Here is a 13,505-nt window from a genome sequence, read left to right as displayed (position 1 = left end):
CCCCGCCTCCCGCCCGCCCCCCGGGCCGCGCTCCCCGCCCGGGCCGCCCGTGCCCGCGGGGCTGCGCCATGGGGGCGGCCCGGGAGACAACCGGAGCGTCCTGGAGCCTGCCCAGGGTGGGCAGGCTGTGGGGAGGGGGTGCCTCCCCCACGGGCTGCCTCGCCGAGGGCTTCCACTCTGCTGCTGCTGCCGTATGAGGGGATCCCAATCCTGTCTGCCCACTCCCCTCCCCACCCGTGTTTCCTCTACCCGTCAAGGATAGCCCCCCCTGCGGTGAGGATGGGGCTACTGTGATCTGAGACAGCCCCCATCTTGCCCCTCTGAGCACTCCCTGCCACTTCCCAGATCCCTAATGGGGTACAGGATGCTCCCAGCACTGTTCCTAGGGGTCTGGATATGGGCATCTTCACATTGGGTCTGCCCTGGCATCATCTCTCTCTGGGGCAGAGGGGCCTGAGCCAAGCCCAGGGTGGGTTTCTGCCACGTCCCACGGACATCTGCTCTGAGTCCAGCCCTGGTCACCCCAAGAGACTCAGCCAGGGCCTGACCAAGCCCACCAGCTTCATTTGAGGCCCTGCATCCTCCTAGCTATGCCCCATCACCGTCATCCCTTCCTTCGTCCTTTCCTGAGGGCAGCCCACCTCTCCAGTTTTGCATTAATACTGCTTCCCCTCATTTTTATCCCCTGCAATCACTGGGCTTATCCCATTCCCCCCCCCAGCCCATTCCCTCCTCCAGGGCAGGCCCCACAGTTATAGCCTGGGCAGTGCCCAGCGCCATGGGGAAGTCAGGAAAGGCTGTGGCAGCTGGAGGTGATATTTAAGAGGCACGTGTGAGCCTGCAGTCCCTTCCTCTTGGACACCTTTCATTTTGTCACTCCTTCACGACGGTTGACACAGGGCTGATCCAGGTTCCAGCCAAGGGCAGGAATGTGCCTAATGAACTTGTTCTCGCTGTTTCTCCAGCAGGATTGGCTCAGGTATGGACCTTGTGCAGCATCACTCTTTGGACTTTGAGCGCTGCTCTCCTCCACCGCCTTCCCCGGACGGCCGGCACCCCTGGAGGTGTTTGCAGAGCCGAGCCCCAGCGGTGAGCTTGCAGGGCAGGGCCCGGCCCCTTTGAAGAGGCTGGCAGCGCTCCCAGGGAGCCGCCAGGGTCAGAGGCCCATTTCCCGGGAACAAATCAGCGCTAGAGCCAAACCCATTTCCGCTGCAGATCGCTCGTCTGCCAGAGGACAGGGCCGCGCTTTGCTAATCCACTGCGGCGTGCACATCTGTGGGGAGGCTCAGAAAAAAGGTGGGGGCTGTGCGATGCTCCTGGGGCTGATGAATGGGCCAGGAATGGTGGGGCTGAGCTTTTCAGGAAGGGATGGGCTGGGAATTGCTCTGGGAAGACCACGGTGGCCATCCCTGCTTGTGGGGTAGGGCTGAGCTGCAGAACATATGTGGGGCTGTGACCTGGTATGTGAAGAGCTGCAGGCTTTTCCCACTGTATCCTGCTTTTCAGTGTGATTTATTTTGTTTCAGTGAGGGGAACAGCCCAGACTGATTTACAATTAGGCTGTACAACTACATTTTCAGGGCAGATGCTGGTCTGCTCTGGAAAACCACTTTCTGACCAAAAGGCCCCATAAGAGTAAGGGAGCTGGAGCCAGCCCGGAGCAGAGCTGGATATTAAGCAGAAATCAATAGGATATTTTCAATTTGGCCCCAAAATGAAACAGGGAATGGTCTTTGTGCACAGGAAATGGGACACCACTTCAAAAAGAGGAAAAAAAAAAATAGGCAGTAAGTCAGGAGCATACAAGGAACATCTGGAGGAAGGCTCCTGGTGTGGAAAGGCTGCAGGATTTGGCATGTTTGTGCACACCTTGCTTCAAAAATTCCACTAAAAGAACCTGAATTTCCTTTTAAAAGAAACTTGTATCTGTAGATGCAGGGTCAGAAGACCACTTTGGTCTCTGTCTTTCTGCTATTGCTTTCATCTGGGTGATTTTTCTTGTGCATTTATCCATCATTTTGAAATATTCAAAGCCTCCCCCAGCTGTCACCTCAGTAAACTTGCCTTAATACTGGCCAAACTAGAAAACTGTTAAGGAAAAAAAAAAAAAAAAAAAAAGGGGAAAAAAGTGAGAAAATTGCTCACAGTGGAAAAAGGTAGAACAGGGACCCTAGTTTAGAACATATGTCCATTGTATGAAGGCTCCACGTTTTTACCTAAGATGGGTTAGTTAAGTGGATAAAAGAATAAAAAGAAAGTCTAGTAAAGTACCATAGGGTCTCTGCCATTGTGACCATGCAGAAATTCCATAAAGCAGGCTTTAAAATTTTATTACATTTACTGAGACAGAAAGCAAAGGTGACTGCAGCTGAATCCAAAATGGGCAGCAGATCCAAACCACGAGTAATTTCCTACAGGAACATTTCTCAGGCAAGAATGGAGAGCTGCAAGGAGCTCAGAGCCATCTGGTCCAAGAAACATGGCAATTCCTTACAAGTAAGTAAGCCCTAATCCTAGTGCATGCCATGGTAGCTGGTCACTGCTGATACAAGAATATAGAGCTAACTTTGCCTGAGGAAAGAAAAAAATATTTATATTGCCCTATTTTTTAAATGATAAGGTAAATAACTTAGGTGAAGAGCTGACAGCAGGGCACTGGTTTCATCTCAGCACCTGGGGAGAGGGGTAAGGGATGTGATGCAGCCCTGCATCCTACCCTGGCACCAAAGCTTGGGACAAGTGTCACACAGTGCTGTGAGTACGTGTGGGCAGTGGATGGCTTTGATAATTAAGGGCCATGACCAAGCTGCAGCTAATGGGAGCTTTGGGTGATTGCAGCTCAGGTGCTGCTGCTGTCTCTGTCCAAGCTGAGGCTGGCAGCTGGGAGGAACCTGTCACTCCCTTTAGTTTGGGTTTAGTTGTTTTGTTGTGTTACCAGTGAGAGAAAGAGAAGGGATTTTTTTTCTTGCAGCCCAGCACATCACCGTGGCTGTGCCTTGACAGTGTGTGAGCTCCCAAACACAACCACCTTTAATTTAAAGCTGCCTTTAATATAAAGTCATCAAGCACTGGCCCTTCCTTGCCCCCAAATACAGGACATCTCCAGGAAACTCAAAATTTAGGGATTTGTCTCTGTTCTTAGGAAGAGGGGGGAAATAACACAGTGGGGAGTGGGAACCAGAGGAGGGTGATGGGAAGCAGACTGACATTCATTCACAGGAGCCTTGTCCCACACAGCCATGTCCCTCTTCCCACACAGGGGGGCTGGCAACACCCTCTGCTTTGCCCCAAAGTAATCTCCAAATTTCCAGGGGCATTTTAAAAGCCTAAATGGCAATTTGGCATGGAAATGTGGCTTCATCCCCCTCCCAGCATTCAGCCATTGTGTGTGGGGGGGGTGCTTGTACGTGTGTTGTGTACAGGGATTATTTTATGGATGGTCTGGTGGTGCCAGCCTTTGCAGGCTGCATCGATGGCTCTGCCATGACACATGGCTCTGGAGTGAGTGCCCGCTCCAGAGGAGGGGTTTGATCATTGTTTCCGAGTGTGAGGCGTCAGAACCCTGCTGCTGGCAACATCGGGTTGCCTTAGCTACGTGAGTCATGGTAACAAAGCACGGCAGCCAGGCAGGCACCGCCAGGAGCAGCCCGAGCTTTAAGGTCAGGGATGAGGATGGATAGGGATCACACTGAGGAAAAATGCCAGAAAATTGGGGGGTTTCTCAATTTAGCTCCACAGGCCCATCAGTAGGACCTGCTGCCTTTTTTTGTGGGATTTAGCCATGCATTTATCCCACCAGGGTTTCCAGCTGGCCCTAACATTGCATCTCCCTCCCAAAAGAGGCAGGAGCTCCTGCTGCACCATGAGCCATTGCAGGGTACTGGCATTCCTGCTGCTGTCTTGGGTTTGTTCCCACTGTCCCCCTGTAGTCCTGGAGCTGTGCATCTCCTCTCCCAGGGCTCTGTCCTGGAGAAGGACCCCTAATTTTTCTGGCATTAATGCAGGCTTCTCAGCAGCAGAGGGAAGTGGAGACTGAAGGCTGTAAAATTGCTTTTATTATAATGATTTCAACATGACATCTGTAAGGGAAAAAGCTGGTTTACAGGACTGACATTGTAATCCTGGCAGCTGAAGTCGATTAGTAACAGAGGAACATATGGTCCTGCATTGTAAATTGCTGCCCTCCATGTTTATATTGGGGCGTAGCTGTATCCACAGGCACTTTTAGCTGGAGCTCGGTATAGTGACCACTGGGTCTCCTAGGAAACTTGTACTCAAAAAACCCTAAATAGCTGTAAACTAAAAGGGTGGGTTGTTACTGGGGAAACTATGTGATGAGCAGAGGTTTTTCATGCTTTTCCCATTTTATTCAATTTTTTTCATGTCTTTATACTCCTTAAAATATTTGGTTGGGGGTTTTTTGGTTTGGTTTGTTTTGTATTGTTTTGGGTTTTGTTGTTGTTGTTGTTTTGGGGGGCTTTATTATTGTTTTTATTTGGATTTTTTGTTTTGTTTTTGCTTTTTGCTTTTTTTAGACAGTTCCAGAGTATCCCTGGGAAGTTTTTGGCTATAGTTCCTTACTATTCTCTTCCTTCAGAAATGTCCTGGGACAAACTGGTGCCATTGGCTCCTTCCAAACTCCACTGGTGAGCTGGTGGGTGCCAGTCCCTCCGTGGGCAGGACCTCCTGGAGCACCATGGAGCACACCAGGGCCAGCTGCCCATATTGGAGATGCCCTGGAAGGGGGCTCAGTCTCCCTTGGGGATGTTGAAGCCTTTCCATGAACACAGAGAGAGCCTGGGTACATTGCTCCAAGATGGCCAAGCTCTTCTCTTAGGGGCAGTTCTCTGGGAAAGGTCTCAGCCAGGGGATGAAGGCCCCCCAGGCTGTTTGTTAGGTGATTACAGTAAATGACAGGCAGCAAGGCTGGAGCTTTTGTGTTAGTTTAAACAAGGGCATCAGAGGAAGCATCTTTGCTCAATCTGGGAGATCCTTTTTTTGTACCATACGCAAGCCATGGATTAATCAGCAATAGCACGTAGCCCAGCTTGCTCAATTTACTAATATTTATCTGACTAAGACTCTTTTTTCCTGAGAAGCTCGAAATGTCTCATCCCACTGAGTCAGTGATTTACCATTACATGTTGTAAACTGCTGCAGACAGTCATGGAGCAGTTGTGAGGAGCTGGGAAGAAAAGATGTCATTTCCCCTCAGCCGGTCCTTGGCTGTGCTCTGCAGCAGACAGCCAAATAAGGGTGGGAATGTGCCAAATCAAACCTGCTTAGGACAACTCCAGGCACTTACTTCAATTCCATACTGGGATTAAAAACTGGGGGGAGAGGGGCTGTTTTGCTGTTTCTTTCCACAGCAGCCTGGGCATGACTGTGTGTGTAGTGTGTTCCCCACTTTGGATGTGGTATAGGTGTTTAGTTTGGTTATTAAAACAAAAATGGAAAAAGAAGTCTTGTGTTATCTGGTCTTTTGAGCTGTTGGTGCCCCTCCTGATACCCACATCTCTGAGCCTTCTGGCCTGATTTCAAGCCCATTTGGCAGAAATACAACAGGTAAAACAATCCCTGGGTAGCTTGGCTTGGCTTGGAGGAGCCTGGGTGCATCTTCATGCAGGTGAGGAAGGTGTTGACTCCAGAATTTGGTTTGGTCCAGGACTGCTGTTTAGATGCTGGTAGATAGAGCCTGTTCTCACAATTCTCTTCACAAAGCAGCTTGCTGAGCATCATGGGGGGATCCATGAACACCCTGAGATGTCAGTGGGAAGGACAGAGCCCCATCACAGGGCCCCGTGGGACCCACAGGGACTCAGTACTTCCCCTTCTGCCAAGGGAATGGAAAGCCCAGCCAGTGGCTTGCCAAGCCCTGCCCTGAACTGTGAGGTTATTTACTGACCCCTCTGAATGCTGTCAACATTTTCCCATGTCCTGTGAGCTCAGGAGATAGTTTAGCCTACAGCTCACGGTTTTAAAATGATGGGACATCCCCCTGCTGAAGGCTCAACTTCTCATACTAAATCTCTTGGGACAAATATTTGGGATTTCTTTATTTTCAGCAGCAACAATAAATGTCTGAGACCTCAGCCTGGGCTGACACTGATGAGCTCTCTGCATAGGAAGTCCCTGGTGGTTTCAGCTCATGCCATTCAGCCTGGCATTGCCTGCCTGCTGCCAGGCAGCCTTTTATTACCCTGCTGGGCTTGTACCAGAGATTGTGAAGGGCCAGGCTTTGCAGAAATATGTTGACATTGCAAACTGAAGGTCACTGCTCCACATTACCTGTCCTTTCGAAATCTGCCAAGATCCAGGAAGTGGCTTTTAACCATCTTTGTCCTGTCTTTATCCATGTGTGGAGACTGTGGCAGCTCCAGTGCTGACAAGTGCCAGGTTGTCCTGTGTCACACAGGTCAGTGTGACCCGTGTCCCCACCTGGCTGTCCTGACAGGGAGTACAGCACTGAGCTCCCTCTTGGTGCATCCTCCTGCTCCCGCATTCTGAATTTTGCCTGGTTTTTTGGGGGGTTTTTTTGGTGTTTTTTTTTTTTTTTTTTTACAGTGTATAAACTTTTAGAGTAAACACTGAAAAAGATCACAGTACTGCCTAACCACAACATCAGCAAACTTTAGGGAGTTGGGGGGAATATAAGGTCATGGTACTGTCCAGTTTTGGGATGTTTCCTGTCTCCAGGAGGGCTGGGAAGACATCAAAAAGAAACTCCTCCAGTGCATCATTCCCAGAAATGGCCAGGGCCAGGCTGTGGGAAGTAGCTGGAGGGGAAAGATCCTTTCCCTCCTGGACAGCTGGGGTGTGTGTGGCAGGCCAGGTGGTAGAGCTGATACTGTGTTTCACATTGTGCTTTGGCTGCTAATTTTTCTTCTTGAAGCCGGGACGCTGCACTGTGGCAGGTGTGAAGGGAAGCAGTTAGAAAAGGGTTTAGGATTTTTTTTCTGTCTGTTCTCTCCTGAAGCTTTTACCTCACTGCACTGTCTTTACCTGCTACCACTACCCTGCTGCTCCCCCACTAAACCTGTGCCATGACCAGGCTTCTGCTGGAGCAGGCAGTGGGAGCTGAGGATGCTCTCTTGCCTGGCTGGCAGTGCTCAGGAAGGCTGGAGGGAAACAGGGGTCTCATATGGTGGATTAAAATGCAAAAAACACTCTCTAGGCATCAACTTCAGGTCATTCAGTGACATCTGAAAGCCATGGGGGAGAAAAAAAAAGTCCTAAAAACATTGGATAAAATGAAAAAAGGAAATCAGCAATGTGTATTTTTCCAGTTCTGATTGGTTTTCCCAGTTCTCACCTGTCGCTGATTTGTCTCCCCACTCCTCCCACCAAATAAATGAAAGGGTTTAGGGTGAGTCCAGTAGTCCTGAGCTGTGGATGTCAGTGCTTATACTCTCCACGTGCCTCCCAGTTTGTACCTGTCCTTTGCCTCGTGGCTCGTGTGGCAGGGGATTGCAGGAGTCCGCTTGCTCCTCGAGTTAATATTTGCCATTGGGGCTAAAATGTAGAAGTCAAACTCTCTTCTTTCCTGCTGGTTACTCAGCCCACCTCCTACTCAAACACCTGGCCCCACCTGGGCAAATATTTGCCATGAGTAGCTCAGGGCATGTCCCACCAGGCTGAGAGCTGGGGCTGGGCAAGCATCAGTGATGCTGTTATTCTCCTCCTGGTGGTCCCTGTGCACTTGGCCAAGCCAGGAGGTGGGAAAGGGAAATCCTAAGCCATAAAATCTGAGGATTTTTTTTCCCCCTGCTCTGTTAGAGAAGCTACAGTTTGGTGGCAGGGAGAAATGGGTTTGAGGAAACCTCTGTGTGTTTTGTGGAGGGAGCAAAAAGCCAGTGTTTTAGGGAGCCTGGTGGCCCAGTGGCCCTGGGCAGTGTGGCAGCCCAGTGACTGCAGCCTTTACAAGTGGAAAAAAAGATGAAGGGAGAAAGTTTGTGATAAAGCAGGGAGGCAGTTAAGAGGAGGAAATGAGGGTGCTTGGCATGTAACCTTGGCCAGGCTCTGCTCCCCCAGGACGAGCCAAAAATAGATTTCCCTGGAGGCAGGGCAGCCCAGGTTAAAGCAGAATGATGAACGGGGGATGCAGCCGTGGCACAGAGGATTGGGGGGAGCAGGACAGAGATTTATGCTCAGCCAAGGGCATCCTGCTGCTTTATTTGGGGCAGTTTTGTTCCCCCTTCCCAGGGGCTTCCCCTGGAACCTGGCTCCCATACTTTTCCCATTTCATGTCCTCTGTCAGCTCAGGGGGGCTCCATCCCAGCCTCTACTACAGCTGCACGGGTGGGGAGGAAGTTATTTGTATTGATCTGAAAACTCAGGACGTCTCTAACACTGTGTGACAGCTTAAAACACAGAAACCCCTTTCCTGTGGGGTAATCGCTGAGAGCTGGCTGGGACAATTATCACAAAATCTTAGCTATTAGTCCCAAATTACTGGTGTCCTTTGGAAGAGGGGTCTTTTCTTCAGCCAAGGACAGGTGGCACTGACTGGCATTTACCACCCAGGATGGGTTTATCTGAGCTTCTCTGGAGGTGTTGTAACCAGGGTTGCTACAGCAGGGATAAAGTGCTTTAAATTCCTTGTTTCCTCAATCCATTTATCGGCTATTGGACATTTGTAGTGTGGAGCCCTGCTGGCCTTTGGAGCCCGGAAATAACCTCCAGAAGGAGCAAAACGAGTTGAATGGCTTGGCAGGCAGCCAGGATGACTAAGTCATTCTTCCAGCCTTACTGGAGCAGGAGTCAGGCATGGAACCGGACACATTTCCCATAATTGGAAACCCCTGGTCAGAGCTGCGGGATCCGGGCCTGCAGCAAAAGCCCTGGTGGGCTGTGAGCAGCCAGGGAGGCCATGGATAGGGCACTCCAGAGGGGACATGCATGTCCATGACTGTGCCTGTTTGCAAGAGCAGTAACCCGGGGACACAAATAGCAAATCACACATTTGGCCAAAATCCTGGAAAACGAGGTTGGAGTTTCCACACAGACACTGCCAGCCCCCTCTCATTGCCAAGGCTTTTCTAAAAGCCTTTTTGGACTCCCATAGGCACAGGGGAGTGTGCACATGGCACATCTCCAGCCTTAACTTTCCTCATGAGACCTTGAAGGGAGAAGCTATGTGAGAGCAGGTGGAAAAACGTTTGATTCCAGTGAGGACACCTCTTTGCTTCCTGCCACGGAGGACAGGACTTATCTGTGGGCACCCCAGCAACACGTGACAGGAGCCAAGCAGCCTGTGGGAGCCGTGTGGGTGCTCCAGCACCCACAGCTCATTGAAGCACCCATCCAGCCACCCTGCCGGCGCCACCTGGCCCATGGCACACTGAAACCCATCATCACCACCGGATGCTGCTGGGAAATGGGCAGTGGAAGAAGAAAACCAGCACCCCTGGGCTGGTCCCCTGGGCAGAGGTGTCCATGGCACTGGGATTTTTGGCTCTGGCTGGCCTCTGTGCATATTTCTTTGCAGCACACCCAGCCGCAGCCTCTCCCATGACTGATAACGAGCTTGACCTTTATCTTTGGTGACTCATGGCTGCTCCTGTTTCACTTGCCCGGCAAGGGCTGGTTGTCTCCTCCATGGGAAAACTCTTTGAGTGTTGACCAGGGGCAGGAGAAGCATAACCACACCTGCAGCCAGAAATCCCCTTTGGCCACAGCCATTCCACCACTTATCGTCCTTTGGTGCCTCACTCGCTGCCTCTGCTTCTGGTGTGAAGCCAGGCTCTAACAGTGACGGCTGCTCACAGATGGATGAGGATGAGGATGAGGATGAAAGTGAGGATGAGGATGAGGTTGCCCCAAGGGAAGGGCACCCTGTTCCCCAGCCTGAACTGCAGGACTTCATTCTCTCCAAGCAGTTGCTGCATGTCATCTTGGATCAAGTGATTTCTCATCCAGCAGTAATGAGGGAAGAAAGGGGCAAAAGGCCTTCATCTCGTGAGAAAGCCGGGTACTGGGATGGAGAACCAGCTGTCTCTGTGGGAGCAGATGCATTTCTCTGGGAGATAACAGGTTGTGGGTCACTGTAAAGCAGTCCCCTCCACAAACCATGCTGTGATCAATGATTGCTGCGGGTAGCGAGGGCGATGAGTTTTTGTGGAGCATCTGCGACCCCAGGGCAAAGGAAGTGGGAAGGCAGGGAGGAGGTTTGTGCATGCAAGGGGCTGGCACGGAGCCTGCAGCGGAATCTCAGCCCCGACCTTCAAAGGGAGGAGGCTGCTGGCTCCGTGCTGACGGTCCCAGCTCCCACCCGGGTGTTTAAAAAGGCAGGTTTCCCTTCTCCCTGGTTAAAGGCGACCTTGTTCTCCCACCTGGCGCGGGGCTGGGGCGGCTGGCCGGCAGCAGGGGTGACTCAGCGTGCCCACGCAGCAGCGCCAGCCAGCTCCAGCTCCATCTGACGAGCGGGTGAACTGATCGTTGCTCACAAGGACCTTGCACCTTGCACCTTGCTTTCTTTCCCTTTTCTTCCCTTTTCTGTCGCCCTTGCCCTCCCTGAGGCTGCGCTCCGTGAAGTGGCACTGGCCATAGTGCAGGCCTGGCCACCTTCCTGCCTGTGCCCGCTGCTCTGTGGGCACTGGTGGCCTCGGGCATGCCAGCCATCCTGGGCAGCAGCTCGGAGGTCCCTTGGCCCTGCAAGCCAAGGGCAAGCGCGGCGGCGGGGGCTGGGGCAGAGGGAACGCCGAGGGCGCAGTGCAGCCGCCGAGCCGCCAGCTCCTCTTCTGAAGGATTTTTTATCTCTGCCGAGAGGAAGTCGTAAAGTGATTGTGTTTTATTGAAACACGGTGAGGGAGGACGTCCCAGCACATGGAACCAAGTCAAGGCCAAAGCTCCGGCTGCCTGGCTGCCAGAGAGAGCAATAAAGCAGAGACACTCAGCCAGCAGCTGGGCCCTGCAATTATCACTGCTTCCCAAGGGATATTTCTACCACGTGCCTCCATTTTTCCCTCTCCAGTCATGCTTTAGCACAGACAGACGAGGTGGTGTCTACAGGAAAAATGAACACCTGAGCTGGATGGGTCAGTCCCAGCTTGGAGCTCACTGTGTGGGGTCATAGGGAAGGTGTTTCTATCACAGGGCAGCTGCCTGCTGCTTAGCATAAGAAATAAAATAAAATAAAATAAAATAAAATAAAATAAAATAAAATAAAATAAAATAAAATAAAATAAAATAAAATAAAATAAAATAAAATAAAATAAAATAAAATAAAATAAAATAAAATAAAATAAAATAATAAAATAAAATAAAATCAGCTCCCAGGTGTGGCTCTGCTTTAGCTTTCAGACACTCATTGCACCCCAGCAGGTCCTCCTGCCAACATGCACCAAGTACTTTATCCAGAAGGTGTTTCTGGCTGGTGCAGTGTGTGGGGAGGGCTTGGTTTGGCTTGGGAGGGCTTTTTGGGGTTTTGTTGTTTGGGGTTTTTTTGGGGTTTGTTTTGTTTTTGCGTTTTTTAAAGCTGTTTGCTGCTCCTTTGATCTGTTGGCTCTGGCACAAAAAGAAAAAAATGAAGATAGAAGAAAAAGAGAAAAAAAGCTGATTGCAGCTCGCCTGGGGGTGCTGGGGCAAGATCTGCAATTGCCAGCGGCGTGGTTGGAAGTCATCTGGCTTCCATCTGCTCCTGCCAGTCAGCCCAGAGCCCCCATGAAGCCCTCCCAGCCCAGGGGGATGAGGGAGGAGCCCCCCGAAAACCCTCCTGCACCATACCCAGACACCTCCCTTTGTGCCACTGACAAGCTCGAAGGGGGTCGGCCCCCCCTCCCCTGCACCAACACCCCCTTTAATTAAAAATTGAAATCATGTAATTGCCTCTTCATTAAAGCCAATTAAAGCCCGGCTGACAAGGGAGGAGGCGGCACATTTTGCAACTCGCCGCGGAGATGAGAAAGCGCGCACCGCAATTACGGTGTCTGTTTGCTCTGCCTTCCCCCGACGTCTTCATCAGGGCTGCTTTGAAATCGGACCCGCAGTGAGATGCGGCTGGCGGGCTCCTCGCAGCCGGCAAACCCCGCGTACTGGTCGGGCCGGGTGCTGGGAGAGGCTGCCGCACACCGCGGAGGGGAAGGGAGGCCGGGCTGCCTCCTCTCCTTCCTCTGCCTCCTCTCCTTCCTCTCTCTCCTCTTCTTCCTCTGCCTCCTCCTGCCCTGCGCCCTCAGACGAGGCCGGGTGTGGAGGAAGGATGCTCAGGGGGATGAGGGGCAGAGAACAATCCTGGGGGGCAGCGTTCCTTGTGCCAGGCTGTGCCAGGGGCTCGCTGGAGCTGGATGCCTTCTGCAGCTCTGCATTTTGGTCTCCATCTCCTAGGGATGCTGCAAGGTCCTGGATGGCTGGTTTCCAGGGCCAGGAGCACCCACAGGGGTGATGCCCACCCCAGCTTGGATTCAGGAACGGCGCTGATCTCCCACTGTGAGGTGGGGGAACGTTCAGAGCGCTGTTGGTTTGCTGTCCCCGGCCATAACAGAATCAGCTCCCAGGGGGTTCAGTCCCAGAGTATTTACAGCCTCTTCGGCCTCATTGGGCAAAAGGGATGAAACACCTGCTCCCCAGAAGGCACAAGATGAAGCAGGGGTTGGAGGGAAAGAGGGCTCCATCCTCTCTTCTCCTTGGCCAGGAGATTCCCAGACCAGCCAGGCCATCCCTGTGAATGCAGGAGTTTCCAGCCGGAGCAGCTCCAGCGAGTCTGAGTCTGCACTCCGGGTGCAGAGCGGAGCACACGTGGAATGCCGCGGTGCTGCTGCTCCAGATGCCGGCTCCGTCATTTTCCCTCCTGCTGCCCGGCTCTGAAACGCCTGAGCAAGCAGCCCTTGTAAACACTTTATTGCACACACGCACATGCCTACGTTTTGACCTGAACTGTGCTTATTAACCTCACTCTTTTTTTTTTTTTTTTTTTTTTTTGGTGTAATAACAGTCCGGTGTTCTTTGTAGGCAATCTGTCTTCAAAGATCTCCTTTTTGATCTTTTCATACGCTAAGCAACAATTCAGCCTATATAAATCTCAGATTGAAAGTGCATAATTTGTTTTTCCCTGATTTTTTGAAGCGGTAAGAGATGAAACAGCTCAGGGGAATGTCAGCAGCAGTTATATCTTAATTGTTTTTTCTCTGCATCAAAACGCCTTGAACTATTTACTCGTGTGCAGGAGCTCTGCATGACCTCTACAGCAAGTGCTGTAACTCCCCTAACAAGTTATATCCCATTGCTGACTCCAGCAGTTTAGTAGGAGCTCCAATACTCATTTTTCACCCAATTTCCATTCTCTCATGCTTTTTCTGTTCAGGAAAATCAGAGTTTGGAATGTGCCTTAAGTCAGGAAAAGGAAGAAGGAAGACCAGATAATTGGGTTAAGTAAAAGAACAATATTAAAAAAAAAAAAAAAGAAAAAAAATCTCAACCTCCTTCTAAGCGTGACCTAACAGAGTTTATCAAATAGACATTAATTAACTAAACAAGTTCTCATTTATCCCTAAAAGGCGGACTCAAAAACC

General features: G+C 51.2%; 1 long non-coding RNA gene across 1 annotated transcript; it reads left to right on the top strand.

Annotated features, from left to right (window-relative positions):
• The first annotated feature begins 34 nt into the window (after positions 1 to 34).
• LOC132328819 (uncharacterized) lies at positions 35 to 5,462 on the top strand. The gene is made up of 4 exons (XR_009486873.1): positions 35 to 1,089; positions 1,216 to 1,296; positions 2,350 to 2,496; positions 4,536 to 5,462. It is a non-coding gene; the product is annotated as an uncharacterized LOC132328819 (long non-coding RNA).
• Positions 5,463 to 13,505: the final 8,043 nt, after the last annotated feature.

Source organism: Haemorhous mexicanus, chromosome 6 (assembly GCF_027477595.1).
Source record: "Haemorhous mexicanus isolate bHaeMex1 chromosome 6, bHaeMex1.pri, whole genome shotgun sequence".
In the NCBI taxonomy this organism is placed as follows: domain Eukaryota; kingdom Metazoa; phylum Chordata; class Aves; order Passeriformes; family Fringillidae; genus Haemorhous; species Haemorhous mexicanus.
This window is presented reverse-complemented; position numbering and strand designations above follow the sequence as displayed.